A 19,422-nucleotide genomic window follows, 5' to 3' on the forward strand; every position below is an offset into this window, starting at 1 on the left:
AATGCATATTAATAATACTATAATAAGTTTTTACTCGTTTCCAAATTAGTTAACATAAATATTTTTTATTTTTAAATTTTACTAATAAAGAAGTGAAGATAAAGTTATTGTTACGTGGCATAATTTGTCACTACTTCCAATTGTATAAATTATAATTTGACAATATATGAAATTGCTCTTTTAAATTTTACTAATAAAATTAAATGTCGCCCCCGGACATGGTTGACTTAGCTAATGCAGAATTGATATTGCTACAATGGACAAGGGTTGAATCTCAGTAAAGCCGAGAAAAATGCTCTTCCCACAGTGGTCAACTACAGCTTCTCGATTTACCTCCGAGCCATATTGGGCTGCTAGGGGTGGCAACTTCTACTTTTTTTACTATAACTAATAAAATTAAACATTTCTAATAATATTTATTTTAAAAAAATATTAAAGCCTTATTTTTTTTGCCTAGGACCTCAAGAAGGGTTGAGACAACCCTGGTCTACTACCAAGACTCTCAAAGACCCCTTTCAAGAACTCTGACATGAGGTAGGACTTACCTCCGGCTTCCATCTAATCTCCGGCGGGAGGCGAAGCTTAAGGTGATCTCGGTGCTGCGGACCATGGAGGTGAAGCTGCGTCATTGGTGTCGGCACTTGCTCTGGCGACGAAAATGTCTAGAGAAACGAGCCCGATGATGGCAGTGACTACGGCGAGCCAGACGATGGAGGCGACGACGATGAGCCCGACGATGGCGGCGAGGGCGGCGAGGGAATTCAGGGAAATGAGGGCGCCGCCGGCGACAACGAGGTCGATTAAATAGCACGTTTTTTACTAAAATAATTTTTTTACCTATATATATTATTAAACTAGTCCTTAAATTTTTTTATATTTATATTTTTAAAATTTTAAATCTCTAATAAAAATAAAAAACCTTTTAAAAATATTTTTTATATTTTATTTTTAATATTTAATTATAAGAAAATAACAAAATTAATAAAAGAAAAAAAAATTATTCTATACAGAACTTTTATATGAAAGTCATTAACGATATTAAAAATCTAAAATATATATATTTTTTACCTAATTAAAGTAAAAAATCAGTTTTTTCATATTTAAATAAGTTTATTAATGCTTAATGCTTATAAGGAACTTAAATTTTTAATATTATATATATATATATATATATATATATATATATATATATATATATATATATATATATATATATATATATAAACTAGTTCTTAAATTTTTTTATATTTATATTTTTTTTAATTTTAAATGTGTAATAAAAATAAAAAACTTTTAAAATATGTTTTTATATTTAATTATAAGAAAATAACAAAATTAATAAAAGAAAAAAATAAAAAAATTATTCTATGCAGAACTTTTATATGAAAGTAATTACCGATATTAAAAATCTAAAATATATATCAAATTAATATTGATCTTCTTAATTTGTTTATATATATTTTTTAACAAATAAATTTGTTAAGTCTATTAATAAGTTTTGATAAAAAATAATTTATCATTTTTCTAAAGAACTCAATTTTATTCTAAATTTACTATGAATGAGTATTCAATTAATTCGGTATATAAATTAACAAATTAATTAAAAATCAATTTAATGTTTACTAACCGAATTGAATAATCAAAGTTTTAATAAAACTGGATTAACCGAATTAAATTAAAAATAGATTATATTAGTTAACATAGAATTAACCAATTTTGTTTTAAAAAATAATAAAATTATACAAAATTAATAACAAATTAACCGAATTAACTGAATACTCATCCTAAAATTTACATTCTAAATTTATGTTTATTTTTTATTTTAATTTTAAAGTCTTAATAAAAATTTAAAAAATTACAAAATAATATAAATAAATTTGAGGATCGTCTTAAATGTCATGATCTATTTTTTTTAAAAAAAAAGATTGTCAACATCATTAATTTTTTTTTATGAAAAATCTTAACAAAATAATTAAGTTTTTATTTTTTATTTTAAATTAAATAAATAAATTTTGATTTAATTTAAGATTGAAATAGATGAAAAAGATATATATTTCAAAAAAAATATTACATCCTTCGGTAAAATTAATTAATTAATTTTTAAAAAACAGACCGAATTTTAGTCTTGACCGCTATTCTATGTAATAATATTTTTATTATGCGGATTTCACCAAAAAAAAATACTGAATTATGCTTATAATTTATAATCAATTTTGAATTTATAATTAAGTTGATGGTCATAAGAAAAATAAGAAATATTTTTTCTTAAACTTTTTAAATTGTATTTTATATAATTTTAATAGTATCAAAAACTCAATCTCTATATCTTATATTTTTTTATATCTTAAAATTCTCTATAAGATAAATAATATGTTATTATTTTTTAATTTTAAAATTATTTTACTTAAAAATTGTTATATTAGAATATAATTAAACGTTGACATTAATAGTGACAATTTATTAACTTTGACATTGCTCCCGTCAATCCATCCCAAGGTTAACACGGAGAAAATAAATTACGGGTGGTTATTAGCCAGACTACTAACTTTGGAATAGTAACTAGCATATAAGGGAGACATTTTATCTCGGCTTTATCGAGATTTGAACCTCAGACTTCATGATGACAACACTTAATGCACTAGCCACTAAATCGTCCCGAGGAAATATTAACGTTAACATTAATGTTACGAGACGTAGTGGAGCCAATGTGATAGATTTAAATAGTTCTGATTAAATTTATTTTAAGTCTGGTTAATTTTTGAAAGTGGAAGGAGTCAACGGTATTATTTATTTTGATTTTTTCTGGTTTAAAGTAATATTAAAAGAATTAGCTAAATCCTAAATATTATTCATTATTTATTTTGATTTTTTCTAAGGGTTTAAAGTAATATTAAAAGAATTAGCTAAATCCTAAATATTATGGGCTATATGATTCCCTTAAGTTTGATATGATTACATATCAAATCCATGAGTTCTAGAATTTAACTGCTTTTTTCGTTAACATTATAACACCTCCTAAAAAAATTAAAATAAGTAATGAGGGTATCATTGGTTTTCTTATAGTCTCATAAATTCACATGACCTAAAATAGGTCTAATCAGACTTCTAGATACGGGGTCATGTGAATTTTTTTTTCTAAGGCTCTAATGAGTGTAATGGTGTTTTAATTGCTTATTTCAATTTTTTGAATTAAGGTATTACAATATTATTAATTTAAATATTAGATCCAACGTGGGCAACGTGGACAACGTGAGCCTGCATGTTATGCGTGCATCTAAAACGAGAGACGAAAGAGAATAAGGAGAGGAATGAAGGAGAAAGGTTACATGGGAAAGGGAAGAGGCGAGAACAGGATTGAAATATCAAAATATATATTTACGTACGGAGCAATGATATGCTCAAGAAAAAAAACTTAAGGAAAAGTTCAAAAATAGATACATAAGGTCATGATCCATCATTTCACTTTTTGTGGGTCCTATTATTTTATGTGTCTATTCTTGAGTTTTTTCCTTAAATTTTTTTCCTTGTGCATATCATTTTTCTTACCTACGTGCTTTAATAAATTGCCGTAGTTTTTAGCTGCCTGTCAATTTTTTTTATTTATTTTTTTTTTTTTTTGAATCCCCGAACAATTTAAGGTGCAGAGGTGCTATGACGCAAGTTTGGACGTTATGTAGTTAGGCCTTTTGGCGATAACTTGACTCATTATGGCCTCCTTTTAGTGCCATGTCCCGATGTCCGCTACTGTTCTAGCGCAGAACATATTTACCAAAGGGTCTTACTTGCCATTTCTCAGTGTCTTGTTTCCCTTGATTAAAAAAAAATAACTGCAGATGAAGGGAGTAGAAAAATTATTTTATTTCTTTTTGAAAACTAAGATCTTTTGTTCTATTTCTGAATTAAAATTGTCCTACTTAAGAAGACATTAAAAATTAGCGTTGTGTTTTCCGAAAAAGTGGCATTTTCAGTCTATACTCTGTCGTTATCTTATGTTGGAAGTTCTCTCGTGGTCAATGTAAATTAGAACGAAGTCGATAAATGCAAAATAAGAAGTCTAATCTTTATTTTTACTAAATTCGACACTTCTGTGCCAGTGCCACCTAAGAATTTTATCTGACATCGATTACTCAGGAATCCAAAGAACGCAAATGTCGTGGAGAACATGCTTAAGTAGTATCTACAATTCAAATGGTATTAGTTTCACTTCTTTTATTCCTTTTGTCAAATGTTTTTTATTCTCAATTATTACACATTTTTCAGTCAATCTAATTTGACTCTTGTATAAGCAATCAAATTTTAACATATATATATATAATTCTTGTGCTGCGGTGCTTATGGTGCGGTGCAGTACACATCAGCAGCGTCAAGCGCGTGAAAAAAAACAAAAAAACGCAAAGAAAACCTAGCAGAAGTCATCTCCTCTTCGCGCTCCGCGAGCCACCTCGTCAACCCTAGCAGCAGCACGGCGCCGCCACGAGCTCTCTCCCTCGCCGAGCTCTGCTCTCTCCCTCGCCGAGCTCTCTCCCTCGCCGAGCTCTGCTCTCTCCCTCGCGAGCTCTCTCCCTCGTCGAGCTCTACTCTCTCCTCTCCGCAAGCCGTCTCCCTCGCCGAGCTCTGCTCTCTCCCTCGTCGAGCTCTGCTCTCTCCTCTCCGCAAGCCGTCTCCCTCGCCGAGCTCTACGCTCTCCCTCGCGAGCTCTCTCCCTCACGAGCCGTCTCTCTTGCAGGTTGTTTGTCCAACCAATCATGGCACCTGGATCGATCCAGGTTCTGGATCGATCACTGGATCAATCTAGCTCCTTTCTGTTCGAACAAAAAGGAGCTGGATCGATCACTGGATGGATCCAGGGTCTGGATCGATCCAATGATCGATCCAGGATCCAGAGATCGATCACTTGATCAATCCAGTTCCTTTCTGTTCGAACAGAAAGAGCTGGATAGGATTGATCCAAATGCCCTGATCCGTTGGCCGGACAAACAACTTGTAAAATTTTGAAGATTGTGTCTTTATCCAGTTATAGAATTTAACCTTAAAATATAAATAAAGATTTATTTTGTTGACTGATCTAAAGCAACTTGTCAGTCATGTTTGCGTTAGTTCATGTCTACTATAATTTGAGCATTGGGCACAATCTAGTCACTATAAGTGCTGATGCTAACAAGCAATTTCCAGAAGAGAAGGTGCATATAACAGAGAAGCAAAAGCCAACAAACACACTGTTAGAAATTAAATTGGATAGAAACCATGAACTTCAGATTTACATCGATTACAACACAATGGATACAAATTCCAACCATCCATCTGTAATAGGTCAATTGGGTCCAGAAACATATAAAATTTAAACCAGTTTTGGCATCAAAACACAATTCTTCGATTACAATATAATCAAACTTAAAAAAAATTATTGGCTAATTCTAGTTGAGTGAAAGCTTCTCTAACACTGAAGCAAAGGAAATACACCAAATTGAAACCAAAGTCAAGGCAAATCTTCTCTAACACTGGATTCACTGAAAGAAAACACATATCAAGTTAAATACAAACAGCAAGAATAAAATTATTTAACCTTAAACCATAGGAAAAACATATCTTAGAAGGAGGGAGACCCTATTCATTTATATAACAAAAGCTTGTGTTTCTCTAATCACTGTTGATACATACAACAAATGCACTAAATCAAATAACAAACACCTCAATACAAAAAATGCACTAAACCAAACAAACATACAAACAAAGGAAATAGATATACCAACCATAGATAATTACAACATCCTAGCGCATACTATTAGAACCTGTAACAATAAAGATAATTTATTAATTTTATTTTCTCAATAAACAATAAATCACTATAATTTAACCAATTAAAACTTTTATAGTACCAGCTATAGATCCCAAATCCGGTTCATATGTGTCGTCAAGACTGATATGAGTATTATCTTCAATTGATCTGATAATTGACACATTGTCATATACAAAAGATAATAAGATAAAATTGTAATTGCAAGAAAAAAATATAATAAATAATGAAAAATTGAATCGACACATACCCTTGTTGCAAATTGGGACAGTTACGCTTATCATGTGAGACTCCTTGATGTCCGCATCCACGACAAAACCTGGAATTTGATGTTGATTTTTTCCTTTAATGATTTTAATCGCTTCCCACATCCCTTAGTTCTTACTACAGAAGGATCAAAAATACCAAGGGTCTCATAAATGGATTTTTTTTTCTTTGACTTCTATCACTGCATGTTGTACTAATGGGCATCTCTTAAATTTTGTTGTAGATACAATCGAATTGTTCATCCAAGAAGGTTGTCCTCTCATTACTCAAAGATGCATCATCAACTAACACTGAAACTTTATAAGATAACCTCGAGTACCTCGACATCAAATACCTTTATGAATTTGGATCATCAATGACATTTTGCTCCCCTAAAGCATATATTGCTCCAACTTTTGCATCTCGCGTCCATCGTTTGAGTATATACGTATCAGGCAAATGAAATACTTGGTTAATACGAAAAAAGCTAACATATGTCTACATGTAATGCCCTCAAACTCAAATTTCGTGTAGCTACACGATATGTAATCTCTTTGTTTGTCATGTGTCAGCACTCTTGATTTTGAGGAAGAGGAACTTTGAAATTTCATCACGTGGTAAACTGCTGTGACAATTCCTGTAAATATCTGTTGCACATAATAACTATGACTCTCGGTCATTTCACTTTGAAACTCCAGCCATTTCTTTTTTGTGTACAGTTTTAACCATTTGACTTTCCATTGATCAAGTTGTATTAACCTTGGGATGCTCATTCATATCAATATGGTCTGCAACTAACTCATTGTGTCTTTGGTGTCTCAGTGCTCTATTAAAACGTGTGATAAAATTCATTAATGAGTTCTTATTTGAGACATATTTCTTGAAAAATGCATGTGAGCCTTCAAATCTTTGGCTACTTGACATTCCTGCAGAAAATACATGACTAAAATATGCTGGGACCCATCTGTGTCGTAATTCATACATCAAGGACAACCAATCATTTTTCTCTAAGTTAGCTTCCTTGATAGTCTCTTCCAATGACTTGTCAAAATCATCAGGTGTTGTAGAATTTGCACGTTCTTTATGCTGTGCTAGTGGTTTCAAAAAGTCAAAGGGTCTAATTTTTCTGGGAATTTGTTCAATATGTGCCACAAGCAATATCGATGCACTGTTTGAGGCAAAACCTGTGCAATAGCCTTTATCATCGCAGGATCCTGATCAGTGATAATAATGTTTGGTGCACCTTTAGGCATGTCTTCTAAGAACTTTGTAAGTAACCAAGCAAAATACTCAGTTTTCTCATCACTAAGAAACTCGGAACCAAAAAGAATTGTCTGATGATGATGATTAACTCCTACAAATGGTGCCAAAATCAAACCATATTTGTTGGTGTTATAAGTCGTATCAAATACAAAAGCATCACCAAATACACTGTATGCCCTTCTTAAAGCATGATCAGCCCAAAACACCTACTAAATTTGTTATTTGAATCAGTCTCGTAGGCAAAAAAAAAAAGCTGAATTCTTCTCTTGCTCAGATATAAAAAACTCGATCAGTGTTTCAGCATCAATGCCCTTTTGTTCATCCCTTAGATTTCTCTCAAAGTTTCTAATATCAGTGTCTGTACAACCTACCCGTTCAAGGCCTCCATACTCTATCTCTAATAAACACATTTGTTGACAAGTTGGTACATTGGCCTCTGAAAACTGTTTTGTCAATGCTTTTTTGGCTGCTGAAACACTACGATGTGAGCGTAGCAAATGCACATTTAATGGAGTCGAGAGCGGATGATTATGGGCTTCTATGAAGTTACAGACAACCCAATCAGGTCCCGTCTGTTTCTTGACAAATGCAATATTTGCCTTACAACCCGTTCTAACTGTGCCACGTGTTCTTTCCCTTGTTTGTTGATCAAGGTTTGGATGTTTATTGTGTCGCATTAGATCTGTATGCCCTTCTTTAAAGCATACAATTTGTTTCCACGTCATTTCATTTGTCATTTTATTTTTCCTGCTAGTGCTATTCCTTGAACTAAATCCGGCTTCTCGTGCATATTGGTTATAGAACGAATATGCATCCTCTAGAGATGAGAATTCCATTCCAATTTATGACTTTCGATCATTTGCCACTTGGGGAATACATTCTTGATCATCAACTCTATGTTCTTCTATTTCTATGCGCCCTCGCATTATATTTGACAATAGATAAATAAATAAAAGCCGTTCCAATTAACAGAATAAAACAATAGTGATTCTGATATAGATACAACTTTAAGTCATAGACATAATATAAATATATTAGTAGACACCAATTGCTATTTTTGGATGTTTGGCACACATATATCTTGTCCTAATAGAACATCAGCTTAGTTAAATATGGAATCAAATGTCAAGAATACAACTATAAGTTAAATGTAGCACTATTCAGGTTGATATTACTTGAATCATAGCAAACAATACACCTTGCATTGTTTCTATAGGACTTTCAAATTAGCATTTTCTTATAATGTATAAAGCTAATGTATAGTTTAATTTTCATATCGATGAACACAGAATAGAGAAAACAAAGTACCAACATGGAAGTTTTTTTTTACCGGAGAAGGATTTTCCAGGCAAAAACCTAGCCGTGCAATTTGGCGTGGGCGGCTGATCGTGGCGTGGGCAGAGGTAGCAACGCGTCTGAGCTTCAGCGAGAGAGGGGCTTCGGTTCCTAGGTTCGGAGAGGGAGGTGCCGGCGCTGCTTCTACTAGGGTTCACGGAGAGGAGACGACTCGCGGAGAGGAGAGAGCAGAGCTCGGCGAGGGAGAGAGCAGAGCTCGACGAGGGAGAGAGCTCGACGAGGGAGAGAGCAACGCTCGGCGAGGGAGAGAGCAGCGCTTGGCGAGGGAGAGAGCAGAGCTCGGCGAGGGAGAGAGCTCGCAAGGGAGAGAGCATCGCTCGACGAGGGAGAGAGCAGTGCTCGGCAAGGGAGAGAGCAGTGCTCGACGAGGGAGAGAGCAAAGCTCGGCGAGGGAGAGAGCTTGCGAGGGAGAGAGTTGTTAGTTAGAGCCCTAGAGCCCATCATTTGATGATTGTTGTATGGACTCATTGTATCATATTTCTATGTATATAAAAGCATTTGTTTTGGTTATTATACTTACTTGTATTGATGCCAAATAACTAAGTATAATAGCGTCCTTGAGTAGAAGGTTCTTACCTATATCAATCGATTGGTTAAATCGATAGTGAGATGATATAGGGAACACTACTCTTAATCATTCCTAGTCAAGTATTAATATTCAGGGACAATGTTAATGCAACGAGACTAGCATGTAGGTCAACTCGATGGCTTGATCTCACAAGTCATGAATATAGAGATATCAAGTTGGCACATGGGTATGCATTGGAGAATGTATACTGAATGACCCGCCATGAGAAAGTATCATGGATCATTATATGAGTGTCATATACTTTCTCATGTGCCTATTAGTATGACTATGAGTCCTTGGACATGAAGTCACCATGGTTCCCTACATAAGGAGTTACATACTTTGACTTCGTCAAACGTCACCCGTAACTGGGTGGACTATAAAGGCGATTACTGGGTATGAAACAAATTATACGGAGGGATGTGAGTGATGTAGATGGAATCTATCCCTCCTATATAACGGGAATGACATCATTATTCTTGATAGAGCGAGACCACTAAATGCATGACCATGCCCAAATGAGTCAATATGAGATATTGAGCTCATTTGATTGAGTGAGTACAATTAGTAGTCACAAGGTGATGTTAGATCTCAACATTCTTGTAACTTAGGTAGTAATGATGTGTTGCTAGATAACGCTCATTACTTATGCTTCTAAATGGGTTTAAGAGCATTGCCAACGTTACAAGAACCTATAGGGTCACACATAAAGGGCAATTAGATGGAGATTAGGTTCATATGATGAACCAAGAGGATTAGGTTCATGTGATGAACCAAATTGGATTAAGAGTAATCCAAATTAAACCAATTGAGTTGGACTCAATTTGGTTCATGTGTTAAATGAGTCTAATTTGGACTTAGACTCATTGAGTCAATTTAATTCAATGAATAGAGATTCATTAAATTAAAATTGACTTGAACCAATGGTTAGATTTGATCAACCATGGGAGAGAAGTTGTCAAGTTTGACTTGACTTGAGAGGAAGATGAAGGGTCAAGTTTAACTTGACCATTTGCCACCTCATTTATGAGTTGACATTAAGTGGGCTAATGATGATGTGCCACATCATCAAGACTAGCACATGTGTGTGCCACCTCATGAGGGAGATCAAGAGTTGTGACTCTTGAAATCCCATGGAGTATATAACCTCTCATGAAAAGGTGGCCGACCACTTTTTTTTTTTAGAGTTACAAGTGAGAATTGATTCTCATTGATTTCTTCTTCTTCCTCTCTACCTTTCTTCTCTCCCTCTCTTCCTCCTTGCCATGACTTTCAAAGGTGCTAGCACACCTTTTGTTTGGTCTTCTCCACCTAATCGTTCGTGTGGATACGTATAGAGGAGTGTCCACTTGAACACTCTCGAGATCCGGCAACCTTGGACGAGCGGGATAAGTGAAGGGCATCGTATTAAGGGTAATCTCTTTTTCCTTATAGATCTAGTGTAGATCTAGGTCAGAGAAACTCGTACACGAAAGTAAAAATTTAGTCTTCGCACGGATCCGGTGGCATGGGAATTTCGGGGTTTCCGCAACGTAAAAAGCGATTTTTACGGCCCGAAAATCTCAACAGTAGTATCAGAGCCACGTGTGAAGCGTGTACGTGCTTTATTTTAATTTTTATGAAAAATTAAGGTTCTGTAAGTTTCTGTGATTTTATGTTTTTTATGCATTTTATGAATATTTTTCTCGTAGAGGCGAAGCAACAAGTGTTTGGACACTTGTAGGCTTCGGCTACCGAGAAAAACCTTCCGAAACGGCAAGATCTCGCTCGAATCATTTTGGGACAGCGGCTTAGGGCACTGTAAGATTGTCGTGGGACACTCGTGAGACTCATTTCACGAGAAGAGGTGCTGTCCCTAACCCCGCAAGGGCCATTGTCCCACGATCGTGCCCGAAAATCGCTAAACGGGACCGCCGGGAAGTTGCGATTCATAAAATCATAAAAACAGTAATAAAATTACAGAAATTTATAAATAATACATAATTTAGAATTATGTATAATTTTGTGTTGGTCATGGCCTAAAACCCCAATTTGATTGGATGAAAAATGTGTTGTAATTCATAATATGGCCCGCGTGCCATTTTTGTGATTGTGCGTGTTGTATATTTGATACGCGACCTGCGCGTCGTGCCTCTCTTTATATTCTTGTTGTAAATAGTTTTAGACTCGAATGTAACTCGAGTTTCACTTTTTTGTAATGTACAAAATGAGGCGGTGGAAGGTCCACTAGAGACGGAATTACGAGGAGGGTGCGAGCAACACATGACGGTCAAAGGGAGGAGCTTGAAGAAGCTGTTGCCCCTAGGTTGACAATCCGATCTTCTCATTGGCTTGAGAAGATCTTAGTAGGGCCATGACTAATCACAAAATTTAATTAATTGCTTGTGTGTGTGTATGTGATGCATGCTAGAACAATAATTAATTAGTGCCTTAACGATTAGATTAGATCTAAATCGCGTATATGATACACATCGTCGATTAGATTAGATCTCAATCGCGTCAACTCGAAACGCCTACCATGCCGTGATACCCATCACTACCTCGATCACATGTTGTTGTTGAATTTGCCAAAGCAGAGCAATGCATATTATATTGGTAGGGCGCGGAGGGACAATCTTGGTCCCGCCTATCAACGCGTGGGTGAGTAGAAACTCAATTAGATTGAGTACAACTAGGTAAATCAAGTTTAACTGTAGGCATTTATCCAATAGTTGGAAGATAGGATAAAATTACATTTATATTAACTCTTGGGCGATTTGGCCAAAGCTAACTAAAGTTTTAATATAAATGCGGATCTTGATCCTATAAACAAGAGTTGCATAGAGATGTAATTGGTAATTAGTTACCTACCGATCATACTAAGTCTTGGGTGATTTAGCCAAAGCTAACTCAAGGCGTAGTATGATGTGGATCTTGTCCCACACGAATTATAGCTAGTTGGTTAGAATCTAGTAAGTGTGGTTTGACCACATCACTGATTTGATTCTACAAAAGTTCTATAATTCAGTGGGAGCATCGTTTAATTAAAGGCCTAATTAAATGATTACTAGAATATGATGTTTATTTATTTTCTGCATTTTCTGTTGTAGATTGTCATGTCGTCAAACACGAACTCCTTCTCCCTGCGTTCTGTCCTCGATAAGGACAAGCTCAATGGAGCTAACTTCCTGGACTGGTACAGGAACTTGAGAATCGTTCTCACACAGGAATGAAAACTGTACGTCCTGGAGAAGCCCATTCCTGATGCACCTCCTGCCACTGTCACGCGAGCAGACAAAGATGCTTACAAGAAGCATCAAGATGACGCATTAGATGTGTCATGTCTAATGCTCGCGACCATGAACTCTGAGCTTTAGTAGCAACATGAGTTGATGGGTGCTTATGATATGGTTGAACATCTTCGTCAACTGTATCAAGGGCAAGCGAGGCACGAGAGATTCGAGATCTCTAAGGCACTGTTTCAGTGCAAGATGCAAGATGGGACTCCTGTAGGCCCATATGTACTCAAGATGATTGGGTACATAGAAAACCTACAGAGGTTGGGATTTTCACTTGGTCAAGAGTTGGCCACTGACTTGATCTTGCAGTCCTTGCCAGAGAGCTATAGTTAATTCGTCATAAACTACAACATGAACAAAATTGACAAGCCACTGCCCGAGCTTCTTAGCATGTTAAGAGCTGCTGAGCTCAACCTTAAGAAGGTTAAGCCCAACTCCATTTTGATGGTACAGAAGCATAAGGGCAAGGGTAAGCCCAAAGGCAAGGGAAAGTCCCAAGACAAGGGCAAAGGCAAGACAATGAAACCCAAAGGAGGGGTTGCCAAGGATGCTACCTGCTTCCACTGCGGTCAGACCGGACACTGGAAGAGGAATTGTAAAGTGTACCTGGAAGATCTTAAGAAGAAGAGAAGTGAGACTTCCACTTTAGGTATATATGTTATAGAAGTCAATCTATCTATTTCTTTATCATGGGTATTAGATACCGGATGTGCTTCTCACATTTGTACTAAATTGCAGGCGCTGAGAAATAGCAGGGCATTGACGAAGGGTGAGGTGGACCTACGAGTAGGCAATGGAGCATGGGTTGCTGCTGTTGCTGTAGGAACTTATTTTCTATCTCTGCCCTCTGGGCGTGTACTAGAGTTAGATGAATGTTGTTATGTACCTGCTTTGACTAAGAACATAATTTCAGTTTCTTGTTTGGACAAAAAAGGCTTTTCATTTATAATAAAAAATAAATGTTGTTCAGTTTATTTAAATGATATGTTCTATTGTAGTGCACCTCTGATGAACGGACTCTATATTCTAGACCTAGAGAACCCTATCTATAACATAAGTGTAGGTTGCTACTCGGAAAGCCTAGAGGTTCCACTGTACAAAAATTTTGTACAAAGGTCTGAACCTTTTCCTAGCTACCATGTGTTCTTTTAAATTAAATTTTGGATCGCCTGCGGAACTTAACACGTTTGATCCAAAACTTAATCTATTCGTTCTTTTAGGTTTTGACTTGGGTCTCCTGCGGAACTTAACACGTTCGACCCAAATCGCCTTAAGTTATTAATTCCATTAAATATTAATTTCCATAATCGGTTCCCAGTATTGACGTGGCGAGGCACATGGCCTTCTTGGATATGGGAGCAACCACCACCGACTAGACAAAACCTTTTATAGAAAGCTAATATTTAATTTCCTAAAATAACTTTAGGTTAACCGAAAAGAACAATCAAATCACAAGGAAAAGAAAAAACAAAAGAACACAACATCGAAAAACATATTCGAAATTCTAGAATCGTAAGCCTCTTGTATTTGGTATTATTTCCATAAATAACTAGCATGATGCGGAAAGAAAAATTACTAGTTATACCTTGTAGAAAAACCTCTTGATCTTCTACCGTATTCCTCTTCTAACCTCGGACGTTGTGTGGGCAACGATCTTCCGAGATGAGAAACCACCAACCACCTTCTTCTCCTCCAAGCAAGGTTCGGCCACAAAGGAAGAACTTCACCAAAGAAGAAAACCAAAATACTAACCAAGCTCCAAGAGATGCTAGCTTTCTCTCCTTCTTCTTCTTCTTCTCCAAGTAGTATCCGGCCACCACAAGAACTCCAAGAGAGATGAAGTATTCGGCCACCACAAGAGGAAGAGAGGGAGAGGATGATGGCCGGCCACAACACTAAGGAAAAGAGGGAGAGAAAACAATAGAGGTTGTGTCTCATGAAGGCACCCTCACCCCTTCTTTTATATTCCTTGGCCTAGGCAAATTAGGAAATTTAATTACAATAAAATTTCCTCAATTTCCTTGACATGATTTAATTTAGAAAAATAAAACAAATTTTCTAAATTAAACTTCAATGGCCGGCCACATCATTGGAGAGCAAATTGGACAAGTTTTAATCAACAATTAAAACTTCCTAATTTGTTTCCGGAAATTTTAAAAAATAAAATTTCTCTTTAAAATCTCTTCATGGTTGATAAAAGGAAATTTCTATAATTTTAATTTTATCAACATGTGAATAATTTTTAAAGAGAAAATAAAACATCTCTCCAATTTATAAATAAGGAAAGAGATCTAATCTCTTTCTTTAATCTTTTGTAGATCTTTTACAAGAGAGATATTTTATTTTTAATTCTCTTTAAATTATATCTTCCACATAATAATAAAAATTAAAATTAAATTTCTTTTTAATTTAATTTGGCCGGCCCTACTAGCTTGGGTTCAAGCTAGGGCCGGCCACCCAATTTTATACCTAGGCCGGCCCTAGCTTGTTCCCAAGCTAGCTTGGCCGACCCCTATTGGGTGGGTATAGAAGGTGGGTATAGGTGGGTATAGAACTCTATAAATAAGAGGCTACGATAGGGACCGAGAGGAGGAATTGGTTTTGGTCTCCCGATAAAATTAAGCATCCCGTGTTCGCCCCGAACACACAACTTAATTTTATCAATGATAATTCATTCCACTAGAGAACTATCATTGAACTACCGCACCAATCCCAAATTACATTTTTGGGCTCCTTCTTATTATGAGTGTGTTAGTCTCCCTGTGTTTAAGATATCGAATGTCCACTAATTAAGTGAGTTACTAACAACTCATTTAATTAATATCTTAGTCCAAGAGTAGTACCACTCAACCTTATTATCATGTCGGACTAAGTCCACCTGCAGGGTTTAACATGACAATCCTTATGAGCTCCTCTTGAGGACATTATCAACCTAGTATCTCTAGGGCACAGTTTCCTTTTATAATCAACAACACACACTATAAATGATACCATTTCCCAACTTATCGGGCTTATTGATTTATCGAACTAAATCTCACCCATTGATAAATTAAAGAAATAAATATCAAATATATGTGTTTGTTATTATATTAGGATTAAGAGCACACACTTCCATAATAACCGAGGTCTTTGTTTCTTTATAAAGTCAGTATAAAAGAAACGACCTCAAATGGTCCTACTCAATACACTCTGAGTGTACTAGTGTAATTATACAGTCAAGATAAACTGATACCTAATTACACTACGACCTTCCAATGGTTTGTTCCTTTCCATTATGGTCGTGAGCTACTGTTTATAATTTATAAGATACTAATAACATGATCCTCTGTGTGTGACACCACACACCATGTTATCTACAATATAAATTAATTGAACAACTACATTTATCATAAATGTAGACATTTGACCAATGTGATTCTTATTTCTAGATAAATGTTTATACCAAAAGCTAGGCTTTTAGTATACACTCTAACAATAAGTACCAAGAGGTTCAAATCAAATGAAATGAACCAAACCTATCTCTGGCACTGTCGCTTAGGTCATATAAATGACAAACGCTTATCCCAGCTCCATAAAGATGGTTTGCTGGACTCATTTTATTTTGAATCATATGAGACATGCGAGTCATGCCTATTAGGAAAGATGACCAAGACTCCCTTTAGTGGACACAGCGAGAGAGCGACTGACTTGTTAGGACTTATACATAGTGATGTATGTGGCCCTTTCAATGTCACTGCTAGAGGTGGTTATAGGTACTTCATTACATTTACTGATGACTTCAGTAGATATGGTTATGTGTATTTGATGACACAAAAGTCAGAATCTTTTGAAAAGTTCAAAGAATTCAAGAATGAAATACAAAACCAGCTTGGCAAGAGTATTAAGATACTTCATTCTTGAATTCTTTGAACTTTTCAAAGGACAAAACCAGCTTGGCAAGAGTATTAAGATACTTCGATCAGATCGAGGTGGAGAATATCTTAGCCATGAGTTTCGTGACTATCTAGCTGAGTGTGGGCTTCTATCCCAACTCACTCCTCCTGGAACACCACAGTGGAATGGTGTATCCGAAAGGAGAAATCGTACCTTATTAGATATGGTACGGTCTATGATGAGTTACACAGATCTTCCTATATCACTTTGGCGCTATGCTTTGGACACAGCAGCCTTCATACTCAACCGAGTTCCATCCAAGGTTGTGATAAAGACGCCATATAGGATATGGACTGGGAGAGATGCCCAGGTGTCTTTTATGAGGATTTGGGGTTGTGAGGCTTACGTTCGACGTCAAGTCTCAGACAAACTGGGACCCCAAATCCGATAAGTGCTATTTTATTGGATATCCCAAGGAAACTAAGGGATATTACTTCTACGTTCCCAGTCAACACAAGGTAGTTGTGGCTAAGACTGGGGTATTTCTAGAAAGGGACTTTGTTTCTAGAAAAACTAGTGGGAGTACGTTCGATCTTGAAGAAGTTCAAGATGTGAACAATAGCACTGAAACCTTGATGGAAGGTGAACCGGAACCATAAAATATTGTGGATGATGTTATTCCACAAGGAGTTGAGGAACAATAACCAGTTCAAGTAAACTTACCTCTTCGCAGGTTGATAGGGTACGTCGTCAGCCTGAGAGATACTCATTTCTCTTGTCTGACCATGATGACGTTGTGCTCATAGAGGATGAGCATACCTCCTATCAGGAAGCTGTGATGAGCCTAGATTCTGTGAAATGGCTAGAGGCCATGAGATCCGAGATGGAATCCATGTACACCAACCAAGTATGGACTTTGGTTGATCCACCTGAAGGGATTAAACTCATTGGGTGTAAGTGGGTCTTTAAGAGAAAGACTGACATGGATGGACTTATTTATAAGGGTCGTCTGGTAGCTAAAGGTTTCAAGCAAATTCATGGTATTGACTATGATGAAACCTTCTCTCCAGTAGCGATGTTTAAGTCCATTCGGTTCATGCTTGCTATTGCAGCATACCATGATTATGAGATCTGGCAGATGGATATCAAAACCACGTTTTTGAATGGAAACTGCTGGAGAATGTGTACATGACACAACCTGAGGGTTTTGTAGATCCACAGCATACTGGCAGAGTATGCAAGCTGTATAGGTCCATTTATGGACTAAAGCAAGCTTCTCGGAGCTGGAATCTTCGATTTGATGATGCAATCAAATAGTTTGGTTTCATCAAGAATGAAGATGAACCTTGTGTCTACAAGAAGGTTGTAGGGAACACAGTTTTCTTCCTTGTATTATATGTGGATGACATACTATTCATTGGGAATGCCATCCCTTTACTACAGTCTGTAAAGACTTAGCTAGGGACTTGTTTCTCAATGAAGGACTTAGGTGAAGTCACCCGCATTCCAGGCATACAGATCTATAGAGATAGATCTAAGAGATTGCTTGACCTAAGTCAGAGTACATATATTGATAAGGTATTACTACGATTTGCCATGCAGAACTCCAAGAAGGGATTTCTGCCAATGTCACATGGTGTGAGTCTTTCGAAGACTCAAAGTCCCTCTTCTAGAGAGGAGAGAGACTATATTGATCAGATCCCTTATGCCTCAGCCATAGGGTATATCATGTACGCCATGCTATGTACTCGTCCTGATGTTTCGTATGCTTTGAGCATGACGAGCAAATACCAGTCAGATCCAGGTGAAAGTCACTAGATAGCAATCAAGAATATTCTTAAGTACTTGAGAAGAACTAAAGAATATTTCTTGATATATGGAGGCGATGATGAGCTAGCTGTAAAGGGTTACAGTGATGTCAGCTTCCAAACTGATCAGGATGATTATCGATCGCAGTCAGGGTTCGTGTTTTGCATAAATGGTGGTGCTGTGAGCTGGAAGAGTTCAAAGCAGGACACAGTCGCTGATTCTACAATAGAGGCTGAGTATATTGCTGCATTAGAAGCAGCAAACGAGGCAGTTTGGATCCGCAAGTTCATCACTGAACTTGGGGTGGTTCCTAGTATCACTGATTCCATAGAGCTCTATTATGACAACAATGGAGCAATTGTGGAGGCTAAGGAACCTCACTCACACCAGCGGACCAAACACATACTACAACACTTTCATCTCAGATCCCACAGAGGAGATGTGAAGATTTACAGAGTACCCACAGAGGCTAATATCGCAGATCCCTTGACCAAGGCTTTGGCACAGAGAAAGCATGATGGTCACACTAGGTCATTGGGTATTAGACCCTACACTGATTGGCACTAGTGTTAGTGGGAGATTGTTAGTTAGAGCCCTAGAGTCAATCATTTGATGATTGTTGTATGGACTCGTTGTATCATATTTCTATGTATATAAAGGTATTTGTTTTGGTTATTATACTTACTTGTATTGGTGTCAAATAACTAAGTATAATAGCGTCCTTGAGTAGAAGGTTCTTACCTATATCAATCGATTGGTTGAATCGATAGTGAGATGATATAGGGAACACTACTCTTAATCATTCCTAGTCAAGTATTAATATTCAGGGATAATGTTAATGCAATGAGACTAGCATGTAGGTCAACTCGATGACTTGATCTCATAAGTCATGGATATAGAGATATCAAGTTGACACGTGGGTATGTATTGGAGAATGTATGCTGAATAACCCGCCATGAGAAAGTATCATGGATCGTTATATGAGTGTCATATACTTTCTCATGTGACTATTAGTATGACTATGAGTCCTTGGACATGAAGTCACCATGATTCCCTACATAAGGAGTTACATACTTTGGTTTCGTCAAACGTCACCCGTAACTGGGTGGACTATAAAGGCGATTACTGGGTATGTAACAAATTATGCGGAGGGATGTAAGTGATGTAGATGGGATCTATCTCTCCTATATGACGGGAGTGACATCATTATTCTTGATAGAGTGATACAACTAAGT

The sequence above is a fragment of the Zingiber officinale genome, chromosome 6A (assembly GCF_018446385.1).
Source record: "Zingiber officinale cultivar Zhangliang chromosome 6A, Zo_v1.1, whole genome shotgun sequence".
In the NCBI taxonomy this organism is placed as follows: Eukaryota; Viridiplantae; Streptophyta; class Magnoliopsida; order Zingiberales; family Zingiberaceae; genus Zingiber; species Zingiber officinale.